Source organism: Phyllostomus hastatus, unplaced genomic scaffold (assembly GCF_019186645.2).
Source record: "Phyllostomus hastatus isolate PE091 unplaced genomic scaffold, TTU_PhHast_1.1 phas_contig_38, whole genome shotgun sequence".
Lineage (NCBI taxonomy): Eukaryota > Metazoa > Chordata > Mammalia > Chiroptera > Phyllostomidae > Phyllostomus > Phyllostomus hastatus.
The window spans coordinates 36,276,452-36,291,729 of record NW_025333869.1 but is presented as its reverse complement, the minus strand read 5'-3'; the positions used below and the strand labels follow the sequence as shown (position 1 = coordinate 36,291,729).

Genomic DNA, 15,278 nt, shown 5'->3' with positions numbered 1-15,278 from the left:
ATCACAATATTATTGACTGTATTCCCTATGCTGTACTTTACATTCCCTGTGACTATTTTGTGGCTATTAATTTGTAGTTCTTGATCTTTTCACCTCTTTTTCACCCAGTTCCCCAACCCCCTCTTCCTCCAGCAACCATCGGTCTGTTCTCTGTATCTATGAGCCTGTTTCCATTTTGTATGTTCATTTATTTTTTTCTTTAGATCCCACATATAAGTGCAATCATGTGGTAATTGTCTTTCTCTGACTGAGCTTATATCACTTAGCATAATATTCTCTAGGTCCAACCATGCTGTCACAAAAGGTAAGATTTTGTTCTTTTTTATGACTGAGTAATATTCCATTGGATACAAAGTCTGTCCAGAAAAAGTTCAGCCATTGTTAACATAACAAGAATAGTTTGCACAACATTGATGTAATCTGGTAGCCAAGGAGAGTGGACGGGAATGTGCATGTGTGAACAATGGCAACTTCATTGTACTAGTCAGTGGGGGCAGTAGACGCCATTGAGCGAGCACACATATTGTGTGGCCATCACACTCAAAATGACTGCATCAGTAGAGCAACAAGTCTGCATCAGATTTTGTGTTAAGCATGAACATTCCTCCATGTGGAAAATATTCAGATGTTTCAGAAGGCCACAGCTATGAGCAACTGGCAATTGGCAGCTTCATCATGACTATGCATTCATTCATGCATCATGTCTCATGCAGAGTTTTTTAAAAAGATATTTTTATTGATTATGTTATTATAGTTGTCCCAATTTTCCCCTCTTTGTTCTCATCTGCCTAGTACCCTCATTCCCTCTAGCAATCCCCTTCTGTAGTCCATGTCCATGTGCCATAGACATGAGTTCTTTGGCTACTCCATTTCCTATACTGTTCTTAACATCCCCATGTCTATTTTGTACCTACCAATTTGTACTTCTTAATCCCTGTATCTTTTCCCCAATTCTCCCCCATCCTTCTCCCAGCTGATAATACTCCAAATGATCTCCACATCTGTGATTCTGTTTCTGTTTTGCTTATTTGCTAAGTTTGTTTTTGAGATTCAGTTGTTGATAGCTGCGAATTTGTTTTTTAATGTTCATAGTTTTGATCTGCTTTTTGTTATATACTTCCTTTTAATATTTCATATAATAATGGCTTGGTGATGATGAGCTCCTTTAGTTTTATCTTGTCTGGAAAGAACTTTATCTGCCCTTCAATTCTGAATGATAGCTTTGCTAGATAGAGTAATCTAGATTGTAGGTCCTTGCTTTTCATCACTTTGAATAATTCTTGCCAGTCCCTTCTTTCCTGAAAAGTTTCTTTTGAGAGAAGAGCTGATAGTCTTATGGAAAGTCTCTTTTATAGGTATCTATCTGCTTTTCTCTTGCTGCTTTTAAGATTCTCTCTTTATCTTTAACCTTTGGCATTTTAATTATGATGTGTCTTTGTGTGGTCCTCTTTGGGTCCAACTTGTTTGGGACTCTCTGTGCTTCCTGGATTTGTATGCCTATTTCCTTTACCAAATTAGGGAAGTTTGCTTTCATTATGTTTTCAAATAAATTTTCAATTTCTTCCTCTTCCTCTTCTTTTTTTGGCATATCTATGATTTGGATGTTGGTATGTTTGGAGATATCCCAGAGGCTCCTATTCTATCCTCATTTTTTTTTAATACTTTTTTCTTCTTACTGTTCTGACTGAATGCTTTTTTCTTCCTTATGTTTCAAATTGTTGATTTGATTCTCAACTTCATCCCCTCCACTGTTGGTTTCCTATAGATTTTTCTTTATCTCACTTAATGCAACCTTAATTTCTGCCTGGGTCTTTTTTGTGCTGTTGCAGTGCCCAATGAGTTCTTTGAGCATCTTGATAACCCTCATTCCCTCTAGCAATCCCCTTGAACTCTGTATCTGATAGGTTGCTTATCTCAATTTTGTTTAGTTCTTTTTCTGAAGTTTTGTTCTGATCTTTCATCTGGGCCATGTTTCTTTGCCTCCTCAATTTGGTAGCCTCCCTGCATTTGTTTCTATGTATTAGGTAGAGCTACTTTGGCTCCCTGTCTTATTAGTGTGGCCTATTGTAGAAAAGGCACCTGTAATTGGGTGGGGCCTTAGATAATCAAAAGTGGGGTAACCCATTGCACCACTTTGTGGCTCTGTGTGATGGAGGGATTAGAGAGGGAACAATGCTGCTACTTGGCAATGGAGATTTGCCTAAGAGGAAGCTGTCTCCAGACACTTGCCATGTTCCAGTCACTTCTCTTTCTCCTTGTATGCCACTTGTGCCTTTACAGCTGTTGCTCTTGTCCTGAATTCTAAGAGGGTGGGTCTTCATAAGCCCTGAGACCTTTGTGGGCCTATTAAGAGGAGTCTTCTAAGAATCCTGCAGCTTCTTCTACCCCCCAACCCCCCATTGGTTTTCACAGCTAGAAGTTATGGAGACTTATCTTCCTGGGCACTGGAACCCTGGTCTGGGGCTGGGATCACTTGCTCCCAAGGTATCTGCCTCAGTTTTTATCCACCACACTTGAATGCGGGACCTCCCGTTCCCCTACCTCTTTGTGCCACTTCACATTTCTGTGCCTTCCACACCTCTCCATCTCTCTTTGCCTCTCCACATCTCCACCTCCCCTTCCTGTCTGGATGAGTGTAGCTTCTTTAAATCTTTGGTTATTGGACTTCCATACAGCTCAATTTTCTGATGATTCTAGGCGGTAGTTGTTTTGTAGTCTAGTTGTTACTTTTGCTGTAGTTGTGTAAGGAGGTAAAGCATGTTTACCTATGCCTCCATCTTGACCAGAAGTCTCGTGCAAAGTTTTTTTTGAAACATCAAATCCCACAGGTGACTCAATACCTCCTACAGTGAAGATTTGGCCCCCTGTGACCTCTGCTTTTTCCCAAAAAGTAAAATCACATTTGGAAGGGAAGAGATTTCAGGCTGTCAATGAAATTCAGGAAAATATGGTAGGGCAGCTGATGGTGATTGGGAGAACTTTGTGAGGTCCCAAGGTGGCTACTTTGAAGGGTACCGAGCTGTCAGTGTCCTATGTACAATGTTTCTTGTATCTTGTGTCTTCTTCAATAAATGTCTCTATTTTTCATATTATATGGCTGGATACCTTTTGGACAGACCTCGTATGTACCACCACTATTTTATCTACTCGTCTATTGATGGGCACTTGGGTTGCTTCCATAACTTGGCTGTTGTAAATAACACTGCAGTGAACATCAGGGTGTACATATTCTTTCAAATTATTTTTTTTGTGTTTTGTTTTTGGCTATATATTGAAAAGTGGAATTGCTGGGTCATAAAGCAGTTCCACTTTAATTTTAAAATTCTTCTACCCAATTCTATGTTATGTTTGCAGTCTTTTCTTCCTGTACTGCATTGCTGCTTTTCTGCTCTGTGTTCATTTCACAAACCTGTATTGGGATAGTCAAAAACTTCCATGACTGACACTGTTGTTATCCTTGTTGCCACTTTTGTGGCTGATAAGCACTCCCACCTAGGCTAAAGGTCTTACAGATATTAAAATATCCGTCTGTGACAATATTATCCAGGAACATGCACCCTGTGATCTTCAAAGAATGATGTGTTATTTTGGCCCTGTGACTAGCATTGGATCTCTAAATGTATCTGTGATCTGCTTTCTGAATACGATGTTTTGAGGAGGAAATACATGGTTTGTATACAAGGAGACCAACTTACACAGTCCATCAAAGACTTCTGCTTTATATAGCCAAGGAGGTATTGCACCTCCTAATGGAATATAATCCAAAGGAGAAGTACATGTATGAAACATACATCTGTACTATGACCTGTTGCCAACATCTTGAGAAGCATTATTTGTTTCTAATAAAATTAATGGCTTTTAAAATTTATTTTATTTAATTAATATAAAAATTTAAAAAGCCATTTTTTAAATTAAAAGCTTTACTCTAAGAACACCCCTTCAATTCCCATTTCCGACTGCCTACCCATCCCACATTTATCAACTACCATAACTTCATAATGCCATAGCACCACATTGTCATCATTGCTCTGACAAAGCAATGGAGATGGGGGAAAGCTTGGTGGGAATACAGATAGCCTGAGGAATTGCTGGGTCAACTACATGTATCGGTGCTCACATAAAAGCATAACTGGAACTGCTGAGGGAGGTTGTCAATGAGAAAGGACAACCTCCATGGCAGTAATTTGCCATGAACTCCTTGGGGGCAATGATCCAGTTGTGCCAACCCAGGTCCTGGAAGTTGATGAATAGCTGGTGACAATGATAACTATCTTGCAAAAAGCATTAGAGGCAGGGATGGCTTCCCTCCTTTTATGGGAAGAATGATGGCACTGGTCAGCATTGATGGTTATCACCAGCCAGGAAGCATGAAGACAGCATCTTAGTCTGGCACAGGTGTCCCCAAGCTGAAAATTCATCCCATAGTCTCCGTGTCCTTTGACCAGTATCTGTAGGAACAAACCTAAGTTCTTCTCAGGCTATTATTTCAATCCTTAGCCACATTTAGCAAGTCAAAGTGAAAGACTCCTTGAGGTCATGGAACTGACTGCCATGTACTGTGGAAATAGTGGCTAGTCCAATCTGCACTCCCACCAACAGTGTTAGGCCATTCCCTTTTCTCCACATCCTCACCAGCACTTTGTTGATATGTTGATGATAGTCATCTGACAGGTGTGAGGTAATATTTCATAGTGGTTTTAATTTGCATTTGTCTGATGATTAGTGATGTTGAACATTTTTTCATGTGTCTATTGGCCATTTGTATGTCCTTTTTGGAGAGGCAGCTCTTTAGGTTTTCTGCCCATTTTTAATTGGACTGTTTGTTTGGGTTTTTTTTTTTTTGGTGTTTAGTTGTATGAGTTCTTTATAAGTGTTGGATATTATCCCATATTGGATGTATCATTGGCAAATATATTATCCTATTCAGTAGGTTTTCTTTTTGTTTTGTTGATGGTTTCCTTTGCTGTGCAAAAAATTTTTAGTTTGATGTGTTCCATTTGTTTATTTTTTCTTTTGTTTCCCTTGCTTAAGGGGATATATCAGAAAAACTATTGCTAACAGAAATGTCAGGGATTTTACTGCCTATATTTTCTTTTAGATTTTTTTGGTATTGAGTATTACTTAAGGCTTCAATACATTTTGAGTTTATTCCTATACATGTTGTCAGAAAGTGATCTAGTTTCATTTTTTGCATATATCTGTCCAGTTTTCCCAATGCCATTTATTAAATAAACTATCTTGACCCCATTGTGTGTTCTTGCCTCCTTTGTCATATATTTATTGACCATAAAGGCATGGGTTTATTTCTGGGTTCTCTGTTCTGCTCCACTGATCTATAAGCCTGTTTTTTTATGCCAGTACATTCTGTTTTAATTACTATAGCCTTGCAGTGTAGTTTGATATCAGGTAGCATGATACCTCTGATTTTGTTCTTTCTTAGATTTCTGTGGCTATTTGGGACCTTCTGTGGTTTCAGTAATTTTTGGATTATTTGTTCTAGTTCTATGAAAAATTCCATTGGTATTTGGATGGGAATTATGTTGAATCTAAAGATTGCTTTGGGTAGTATGGACATTGTATTTATGTTAATTCTTCCTATCCATAAACATGGTATATGCTTCCATTTATTTGTATCTTCTTCAGTGCCTTATAATTTTGCCACCTTCGATAAATTTATTCCTAGGTATTTTATTTTTATTATTTGATGTAATTATAAATGGGATTGTTTTCTTAGTTTCAATTTCTAATAGTGTATTACTGGTATATAAAAATTTAACCAATTTCTAAATATTTGTTTTGTATTCTGCTACTTTATTGAATTCATTCATCAGTTCTAGTAGTTTTTTGTTAGTTTTTTTATGATTCTCTCTATAAAGTATCATTAGAGATCACTAATTTTTTAATGACATTTCTTTTTTTTCTGCTGAGTCTAGAATGGACTTTAGAATCTTTTTCAACAAGTTCTGGAAGCAGATAACATTAAACAATCTGATCTGTCGCACTAAATTTAAATCTATGTGCTGTTCTGATCTAGCCTCTACCCACGAGCTAAAGACTGGGAATGCATTGCTACTTGCAAGAGCTAGCTTCATTTCTGTAAGAATATGACGCCTTGTTTCACTTTTGAATCCTCTACAATATGTATGTAAATGCTTAATATTATAGAAAGAATGAAAAAAATAAAAGGTTTACAGAAGTTTTTCATAAGTTGCTTCAGGTCACCCAGAAAATTTGTTGATTCAGCAAATATTTCTTTTGTTTTGTATCTAGGAGCTGGTGGATGAGTTGAGTTGAATAACAGAGATAGGATACCTATCCTCATGGAGCTTACATTCTAGTAAACATCAACAATAAAGTTAACGAGGACAGATAAATAAGAAAGTAGCAAGTAGTAAAAGTGCCGCACTGGAAATAAACCTGGCTTTGTGGTAGGAATGACTGAAAGTGTGGTTCTTCCTGTGAAGCAATCAGGAAAATATATGAGAAGATGACTTTTTATTGTGGTAAAGTATACATAACATAAAAGCCATCATTTTAACCATTTTAAAAGTACTGTTCAAAAGTCTGCAGTACCCATGTGACAGAGGACCTCCCTCACTCTCACTTCCAGCCATAGCCGCAGGGGGAATCTCTACCCTGACTTCCAACAGCACAGATTAATTTAGTCTACTTTTTATCTTTGTATAAATGAAACCACACAATATTTACTTCTGTTTTTCTCTGCTTTTTTCCCCTCAGTATTATGTTTGTGGAATTCAGCAGTATTGTTGTCTATAGTTATAGTTCTTTCATTATCATTGCTGGGTGGTATTCAACCATGTGAATATACAGCAATTTATTTATCCCATTCTGCTTGTAGATACTTAGGTAGTTTCTGCTTTCACCTCGTATAAGTAGTGTTACTATGATCATTCCTGTACCTGTATTTTGGTGAATGTATGAATAGATTTATATATTATTTCTATGCATATATTAGATATTTGGTATAGAATATGAATATGTAATATAAACACATTATATATGTGTGTGTGCATATACATACATATTCAGAAGTGGAAATGCTGGGCCACAGAATATGTATATGTTCAGCATTAGTAGCTTTCCACTTAGTAGCTTTACAAAGTGGTTTTTCCATTTTGAAAGGTTTACATTTAAGCTGTGGCCTGAAGGACAAAAGAAAGTGGAAGTTGCATTGAGATTTCTATATTACCATCTTCCTACCACCCTGCCAAAAATGTGTCCTTTCTTAAAGTGGTTAGAGTCGAAGGAGACAAGTCCCCCACCTCCTTTCTGCTGTGGTCTCCCAGTGATGGACACTTTAGTGAGAAGAGCCTCTGTCATTTTGGTCAGGCCCAGGGAGACAGAAGATGATGACTGATGACTCAGCCTCCTCGGCTCCACTTCCCAGAGCCCACTCACCACATCAGTGGGCCTGGCATGGGGGGGAGACATAAACACAACCGTGGTGTTGATATCAATTCTAGCAGAGATGGTGGGAGCCAAAGCCTGGGAAGGGGAGGAGGGAATCAGGGTAAGACTGCCAGTGGAAAAAAAGATGTAGCGAGGGACCTGAAAGCTATGTCTAAAGAATTGTTTAAGAAACAGTAGCAAATGAAAACAGAAAGCCTCTACTGTTAAAATAACCAGTGGTACCTATTTCAGATTCCCAGGCATCTTTATGTTTTGGGGAGGTCTTGGGACTCAGGACTCTGCCAGTTGTGTGGGCTGGGATGCAAACCATCAAGAGAAGTTGAAATTTAGGGTTTTCTTCTCAACAGGAATGAAAAGAGGCCAAAAAAAAAAAAAGAAGAAGAAGAAGAAGAAGAAGAAAAATAAGGAAAAAAAAAAAAGCTTGCCCATAGTGATGCTTATAAATGCTGTGTGGCTGCAAGAGTCTGCCCCCTGTCTTAGTTCAGGAAGTATAAACAAAACTGGTAGAAATGGGTCATTTGGGGAAAAAGTTTCCGGTGAGAGAAAAGTCTAGTTGCTTTGCCCTCCAGTGTTTTAGAGCTGCCTCAGTGTATAGAGAGATGCCAATGAACTTCTTTCAGATGCTGCTCATCAAGTCCTGCCTATTAAGGAAAAAACTGCAAAAATGATTGGTATGATTGGTATGGCAATTTCCTTTTATATACATGGGGCCACAAGTGACTCATTGCTGATCCCTTTTTGAATTGCATGCTATATATCTTTAAGATGGCCAAACTGCCCTTTACCACAATGCCCAGAGCTAGAAGGGATGTCTTTTATTTTTATTTTTAACACTCAAGAATATGTTTTTATTATGTCTCCCCCCCCCATGCCAGGGTTCAAACCTGCAACCTAGGTAGGTGCCCAGACTGGGAATAGAGCCCATTATCCCTTTTGGTATGGGATGATGCTCCAACCAACTGAGCCACCTGGACAGGGCTAGAAGGGATTTATTTTGGTTATTTTTTTCCTTTAGTATGTACAAGAGATGATATTTTTTGAAGTTAAAAAAATTTAAATTAGCCCTGGCTGGCATAGCTCAGTGGATTGAGCATGGGCTGCGAACCAAAGTGTACATTCCTGGGTTGCAGGCCATGACCCCCAGCAACCGCACATTGATGTTTCTCTGTCTCTCTCTATCTCCCTCCCTTCCCTCTCTAAAAATAAATAAATAAAATCTTTAACAAAATTTAAATTAAATTTATTGGGTGACAGTAGTTAATAAAATTATATAGGTTTTAAGTGTACAATTCTGTGTACATCACCTGTAAATTGCATTGTGTGTTACCACCCCAAGTATCTCAGGGTCATCATTCTGAACTTTAATTGGGTGTTCATGTATATAGATTAGAGTTGTAGATATAGACATTATTAAATGTTGGAATATACATACCCTGCAACAGTTGTGTGTATGTGAGTTCTGATAGAATTTCTTATATGAAATAATTCTGTTTCATTTATTTGTTTTTCCTAAGAGTTCTCTGGGATCATAAAAATTAGCTAAGAAAATTCCAATTACTTGAGTTCTACTATACTGGTTTCCCTACCCATAGGGATAAAGGAAAGAGAGCAAGGGAGAAAGCCCATTTAAACATGGTACCCTATGAGGTCCAGGCTATATGATGCCTCACATTCAAATAAACACAAGTTTGACAACCAAAACTCATCACAAGGTAATTCAAATATTTACCAGGAACTTTCAAAGAATGTCAAAAAAGTATCCAGCAGAAGTCTTTAAAATTATTTCAACATCTTTTGTTCCATTCCCTACACACTCTAAAGCTCCTTCCAAAGGCTGGCAGCTCACAATCTTCTTCCTCAACCCTGCATGCACCCTTATTCTCCCAGACCAAGGTAAGTTTTTTTCTCCTTCTAAGATTAAAAACAACATATATCTTTAGTCTGTCTCTTATCTTTTAATTTTCAGATCTTTTACTCATGGTCCCAATTAGCTTCACTGAAGGCTTTCGGGCAAGCACACAGTCACAGAGGGGCAAACTCTGAATGCTTGTACAGTAATGCTTTTAGTCCCTCTTGGACAATAATTTTTAAAAAATATAATCCATGCAACAGACTGTCTTCCAGTAACTAAATGACAAGATTTTTTTTGTTATTTGTTTGTTTGTTTATTTTTTGCAATAAGAGGCAAGGCCAATAGAGTTACCCAAATCCACATTTCTGAAGACTGGAGGAAGGGATGAGGGAGAGGTGAAATGCGGTACCAGATGAGCAGCAGCTTCAAGCAGATATGTAATCCACCTGAACCTGTCTTGCTCCCTCCTCTGACAACACACATGCTGATCGTGTTCCCTGGAAGCCCTGTTTCTTGATCTCAGGGATGTAGACCAATAAACCATCTCCTTAGAAGTTTACTTACTTTTTGAGACATACTTTCAAAGTCAAGTTTGACCATTTCTTTGCTGTCTCATGTCTAATGTCTGAGAGTTTCTTCACAAAAAGCCCATTTCCATGTTCTGTGTTAAAATCAGTCTAGGGGCTGAGATGGACTTATGCCAGCATTTAAATGCTAACCTGAAGCTAGAACAGCGAAGGTGCTTTATCTGTAGCATCCAAAAACCAGAGGAGGCAGAGAGGGCGTCTAAGAGCATAAAAGGTGAAAACATAAATAGTATGATTCAATAAGATATAAGCTCGACAAATGTTAAAAAATAAAATATTACATACATGTTCAATAAATGTAAATGTGCTGAAGAAATTTCGAGGTAAGAGTGTTTTCGTAGTGTGGTAGAACAAATAAGGAAATGTTTCCTCAACAAATAGTATATTTAGGAAATTTCCTTGTCATTTGTATTGTCTAGGAAGAGTTATTTAAAGCACTTAGTTGTCTTGGATTAAACTGCTCAGTCCTTAGGGAAGGAAGCAGTTTCTTGCTTATTCATTTCTTAACTGAAAATATTTTTAAATAGATTTACTATGTACCAAGCACAGTATTAGGCACTAGGAATGGGGCATAGAATACATGCAAAATGGTCCTTCCCCTCTAACAGACATTGAATAGGTTATTGCTCGTTCAGACATTGAATGTGTGCATTAAGAGTTATGATGGAGAACAGCCAGGTGCTATTGAAGCTGGTCAGTCAAGGAAGACTTTATGGGAGAATATGACTTTAAAAAAATAGATCACAGGCTTGTCGTCCTTCCTTTGGCATATTAAACCAAGCGAGGATCTGTTGAACAACTCAGGTGCCACTTGGCATGGTCTTTTTCTTTGCTTGAAAAGAATACATTAACATCAGATTAAGCAAAGAGCTCATAAAATGCATGATGGCACATCGAACAGTCAAAACATACCAAGCATTCTTTTCCTGCAGATTGGGAAAGAGATTCATTTTGAAATAATTATCTGGTAATAGGTTCAACCTGAAAAAAATAAACATGAAACTATAATTATTTTTCAACAGAAGGAGATGTACTCATTTTATTTTCTGAAGTTGTATATCTATTTCATAGCACTGGAAGCTCGATACTATGTTTAATGTTCTGAAGGGTAGAAACATGATGTCTGTTTTATTTCATAACATGAATTGAAAACATTTGTGGGACAGGATGTTGTTTTGGTTCAATAGGTTGTTTAAGGTTCCTTAAGAGTTTATCCAGTAACTGCTTTCAGCTTTAAGATATTAATGTTTCCATTTGGTTTTCAGATCCAAAGACTGTGTAAGCAGATTTTTCTGTTTTTGATGCCTTAGCCTATTCCTAGTACAGTTTAAGGTAATCAATCATATAACTGAGAGTAATAAAGGACTCTGGCTAAGAGTTTTTACACAAATCAAACTTGCATTGGTTTGAGTGGGGATGGCGATTATTCAAGTACTGCAGGAAGAGCTTGGAGTCAAACCTCAAAAATGTCCCAGATTTGCAGCCCATGCTCTAGTTAGGAAGGCTGTCCCTCATGTTAATTCAGGTAAGAGGCTGGCCAGGCTCATGGTAGGAAAATGAAGTTACCTGTTGGGAACAATGAAGTGGCTGATTTCCTTGGGCTACTCAACAAGTCTCTACCTATGTTTCTGCCAAATTCCAGAAGGAAAACCTGCTGTGTCCTATCTTTCTCTGGAGACCCAAGTCCGGGGTTTGTGTTTAGGAACATAATGAAATAGGTCAAGTTTGTTGTGGACTCTTCTCTCAGGCCCCCTTTGTTTTCCCTTTATGAGTCTATTACTCCTGTCTTCTAGTACTCCAAACTTTCCTACCGCCCTCTAGAGGCCCTGAGTTCACCACTGGGGACACCTACCAGTCTAGAGGCTTCCCTTAGGGCTTTGGTTCCTCTCCATTTTCTGAGCCAGCAGTGGCGCTTTGAGTCTTAGATTGTGTATCTCTGATGTTGCTTTTGTCATCACATTTTACTCCGACTCTTTCTTACTTCTACTTTCACTTATTACCCCTGTGCTTACATTGAGTCTGCCTGAATAATTGAGGATAATTTCCCTATTCTGCAGTCAGCCTGAACTCCCCCTTGCCAGGTACCATAACATATTGACAGGTCCTGGAGATCAGGACACGGACATCTTCATGGGGCCATTCATCTGTCTACCACACTCACCTTTGATCCTACTATTAAAACTTACATTATGTTCTTAAGTGACCCCCCACTAAGCTGAAAAGTAAACCTGGTCATTGAACCCAACAGATGTGAAAAGCAAACATAGTTAATAGACTGTAGTCAATAATACTGTATTGCACATTTGAAAGTTGCTAAGGGAGTAGATCTTAAAAGTCCTCCTCACAAGAAAAAATTGTTTGTAACTATGTATGATGACAAATGTTAACTAGACTTATTTTGGTGATCAATTCATAATATATGCAAATATCAAATCATGTTGTACACCTGAAATCAATATAATGTTATATGTCAGTTATACCTCAGTTTTTTAAAAAAGGCAAATATGTTGGACATATCCCTACTTATTCTCCTATATCTGTTTATACACCATGAGTCAACCATGTTTTTTTTCTATACTAGATCCACAGGAGCCTCCAGAATCCTTTTTAGCACAGTATTCTTTGCAACCACTTCCAACCAATCAGATTTGGCATCAAGATGAAACTTATTTGATGTCACTGCTTTAATGGGTCACCCCTTCCTTTTAATTGATAACTTCTGGAGATGCAATGTTTTAACCCCAAGAAATGCTTTGACTGTCAAACTTTAGAATACCAGCAACCCACCTGTAGAGACAAGTGTACTTGGGAGATGTTCCTGTAATCTTTCAAGATATAATGTATGCATGGCTTCCAGTTCCCCCTCTTTCATTTGGTCACCATGCACCGGGAACAGGATTGACTGATCCAGCTTAGGGTTTCTCACCCTCAGCACTACTGACGTTTGGCATGAGATAATTCTCTGTTGTGCAGGGTTGTCCTGCACATTGCAGATGTATAGCAGCATCCCTGGTCTCTGCCCATTTGATGCCGGTAGCTCTTTTCCAGTCAAAAACATCTTCAGGTATTGCCAAATATACCCTGGGCAGTGAAATAACCCCCACCTGAGAACCACTACTCTAGGAGACTGAAATGGAAACGACCTATTTCTGGCAGTATTAAGTTAGAAGGATATACCCTTGTTGTGGTTCTTTGACTTCCCTTTGGCTGGTATTTAATGATGTTCATATGTCAAGAAAAGACCCCATTGACAATAGCACTTACTCAAAGCTTCATTTCAGATATTCAAATCCCAGATCAGAGCAGAAGGCCTTTTATAAGCAAGGGCTTGGTGTAGCATGAACAAAAGTATTGCTTTACCCATCTTTAAGGCTCAACTCAGGCCGACTCCCTTCAGGAACACTTTTGTGCCTGCTCCTTTAGAGGCACTATATTCCTCTTCTGAACTCCTATTGGCTAAATCTCCATGTACCATTGTCATACATCTGGCATTATGCATCATTTTATTTATGGATACATGGTTGACACCCCAACTAGAATGTCCAAGTTATAAGTGCTTTGAAAATAGTTTCTAAGGAACTTTCCAGAACACTCTGTGGGAAGCAGAGGAGCAGTGGCTTTTAGAGCTGGGTGCAGTAATACACTCTTTCTCACTCCTCCACACCTGCCTCCAACTACTCACCAGTTGTCAAAAATGATAAAAGAGACCACTTACTATTATATTTTGGGGGTCAGACCCAATGCCACACAGAAAGAACTGGAAAAGGCTTGCAGGAAGCTGGCCTTGAGGTACCACCCTAGTAAGAAACAAAATGAAGAAGAGAACTTTAAACAGATTTCTCAAGCTTAGGAAGTGCTCTCTGATGCAAAGAAAAAGGGATTATATGATAAAGGAGGAGAACAGACAATTGAAGAAGGTGGAGCAGATGGTGGTTTGGGCTCCCCCATGGACATCTTTGATATGTTTTTTGGAGGAGGAGGAAAGAAGGAGTGAAAATGTGCATTGGCTCTCAGTAACCTTAGAAGATTTATGTAATGGTGCAACAAGAAAACTAGCTCTGCAAAATAATGTGATTTGTGACAAATGTGAAGGCCAAGGTGGTAAGAAAGAAGCAGCAGAATTCTGCAAATTCACTCTGCGTGTGTGGAAAGCCAGGGCCATGGGGAACGGATCAGTCCTAAAGATGTAAAAGCTGCAATGGAAGGAAGATAGTTCGAGAGAAGACAATTCTAGAAGTTTAAGTTGACGAAGGCATGAAAGATGGCCAGAAGAGAACATTCCATGATGAATAAGACCAAGAATCAGGACTAGAGCCAGGAGACTTATCATTGTTTTAGAGCAGAAGGACCATACTGTTTTCACTCGGTGAGGAGAAGACCTTTTCATGTGTATGGACATTCAGCTGGTTGAAGCATTATGTGGCTTCTAGAAGCCAATAGCTACTCTTGACAACTGAACCATAGTCAGCACCGCTCATCCAGGTCAGATTGTGAAGCATAGAGATATCAAGAGTGTTAAATGAAGGCACACCAATTTATCGTAGACCATATGAAAAGCATTGCCTAATCATTGAATTTAAGGTAAACTTTCCTGAGAATGGCTTTCTCTATACTGACAAACTCTCTTGCTGGAAAAAACTCCTAGCTGAAAGGAAGTAGAAGAGACTGATGAAACGGACCATGTAGAGCTGGTGGACTTTGATCCAAGTTGAGAAAGATGGTGCATTTACAATGGAGACACATATGAGGATGATGAACATCCTCCTAGGGGTGCTGTTCAGTGTCAGACCTCTTACTAGGGCCAGTGAATAACACTCACTGCTGGCATTTTATAATACAGTAGTGAATGAGTGAAGGACTATAATCATAATATGCTCACTTTCTTGCTATTGCTTTTATTTTAATATTCAACTACAGTAGGGTTTGAAAAGTTACATGAAGAATAAACTCAAAATATAAAAGCTCAAAAAAAAGAGATAGTTTCTGTATCCTATTATATATATTATTTATTTTACACAATGTAAAGTCAAATAAATCCCTGAGGTTTGTTTATGGTCAGTCACAGGCCTATTCCTCTTTCCTAACACTCTCCCCATTTCCTGAAACCTAGGTATTTGCCTTCACTTTGCTGAACAATGTGCATCTATTGCTAGCTCTTGATTTTTCAGTTTTAGGCAATATCTACATAGGGAAGATAGGGACTCAACTCTCTTTCCATACCTACAAAGTTCCAAACTCCAGGAAATGAAAATTATTACATTGTACTCCTTATAAAATCTTCCCAGTATGGTTATACCATTATTTTGAGTTAAATGATATTCAATGTTTATATCATTGTTACTATATGAATGATTTTCACAACTGAACTGTATAAAATATAATGGTTACTTTTCCTTTTTGGCATATTT

The 15,278-nt window shown here is 38.3% G+C and overlaps 3 pseudogenes; 2 read left to right on the top strand and 1 right to left on the bottom strand.

Annotated features, from left to right (window-relative positions):
• Positions 1–3,435: 3,435 nt before the first annotated feature.
• On the top strand, positions 3,436–3,760 carry LOC123821063 (annotated as a pseudogene).
• Positions 3,761–3,920: 160 nt separating this feature from the next.
• Positions 3,921–6,614, bottom strand: LOC123821189 (annotated as a pseudogene).
• Positions 6,615–13,564: 6,950 nt separating this feature from the next.
• On the top strand, positions 13,565–14,529 carry LOC123821188 (annotated as a pseudogene).
• The last annotated feature ends 749 nt before the right edge of the window (positions 14,530–15,278 follow it).